This window comes from Leptonychotes weddellii, chromosome 4 (assembly GCF_054177405.1).
Source record: "Leptonychotes weddellii isolate Sample4059 chromosome 4, ASM5417740v2, whole genome shotgun sequence".
Lineage (NCBI taxonomy): Eukaryota > Metazoa > Chordata > Mammalia > Carnivora > Phocidae > Leptonychotes > Leptonychotes weddellii.
Genome location: NC_138372.1, coordinates 96436919 through 96438536, shown reverse-complemented (window position 1 = coordinate 96438536; position 1618 = coordinate 96436919).

Here is a 1618-nt window from a genome sequence, read left to right as displayed (position 1 = left end):
TTCTCTTTCTTCTGTCTTGTTGGTGTATAGGAATGCCACTGATTTCTGTGCATTGATTTTATATCCTGTTGCTTTACTGAATTTCTGTATGAGTTCTAGCAGTTTTGGAGTGGAGTCTTTTGGGTTTTCCACATAAAGTATCATATCATCTGCAAAGAGTGAGAGTTTGACTTCTTATTTGCTGGCTGTTCTTGCTGATCTTCTGGGGGAGGGGCCTGTTGCAGTGGTTCTCAAATGTCTTTGCCCGAGGCAGAATTGCTCTGCCCCTGCTGGGGCCCAGCTAAGTAATCTGCTCGGGTTTGCTCTCAGAAGTTTATGTTCCCTGCAAACTTTCCGTCCAGCTTTAGGAGACGAGAGTGAAAATGGCGGCCTCCCAATCTCTGCCACGGAGGAGTGGTGAACTCATGTCCCCACTCCTCAGTGTGTCCCCAGAGAAAAGCAGTCAATCACTCCCATCTCCTCGGTCTCTGGCCGCACTCTATGCTCAGTGGGCCAGTGACCGAGCGTTTCTATCTCTGGCACACAACCCCGTGTGGAGTCTTCAAACCCAGTAGATTCCTGCGGTGCACTCCCACACCACTCCTCCCAGGGGAGGAAGGGGAGTGTCCCTGGATCTGCTGCTTGTTGGGTCCCTGCTGGAATAGTAGTGGCCAGACTGTGCCGTGGATCACGGTTTATGGCAACCAGAGCTGAGAGCCCACTCCTCGGCTCCGTCTTTGCAGCTGGCTTCCCCACTCTGATACCTGGGAGCTCTGCCACACTCAGGCACCCCCAGTCTTTCTGTTACCCCGAGGGTCCTGAGACCACACTGTCCCTGTGAGTGTTCCACCCCCCACTTAGCCACTGGAGCGACATCCCTTAGCAGAGCTGACTTCTAAAAGTTCCGATTTTGTGCTCCACTGCCTTATCACTTGCCAGCAGCGGGCTGATGGAGGCTCCCTCCCCCGTTGTCTATCTTCCTGAATATCGCCTCATATTCACTTCTCCACATGTCCTACCTTCCAGAAAGTGGTTGCTTTTCTGTTCATAGAATTTCTGTTCTTCTTTTCTTCAATCTCCTGTTGAATTCATAGGTGTTCAGAATGGTTTGATCCCTATCTAGCTGAATTCCTGGGACCAGATGCAATTTAGGTCTCCTACTCCTCGGCCATCTTGCTCCTCCTCCTCCAATCTTGCTTTTCTGAGATAAACCCTATTTGGGTTATTTAATCCTTCTTACATGTTCTTTGATTTGCTAAAATTTTACATTTTGCCTGTATGCTAGAGGATTATTGGTCTATAGTTTTTTTCTTATAAAATGAGAAATAGTCACCTTCCTTCAGTTTCTAGGGCAGCTTATGAGAGAATTAGTTTAATTCCTTCCTTAGGTTGTTTTTTAAGATTTTATTTATTTGACAGAGAGACAGACAGACAGCACAAGCAGGGAGAGCAGCAGAGGAAGAGGAAGAAGCAGGCTCCCCGCTGAGAAGGGAGGCCAGTGGGGAACACTGGGATCATAACCTGAGCTGAAGGCAGACACTTAACTGACTGAGCAGTCAGGTGTCCCTCCTTTGTTAGATATTTGGTAGAATTCACCATCTGTGCCTGGAGGTTTCTTTGCGGGAAGGTTTTTAATTAA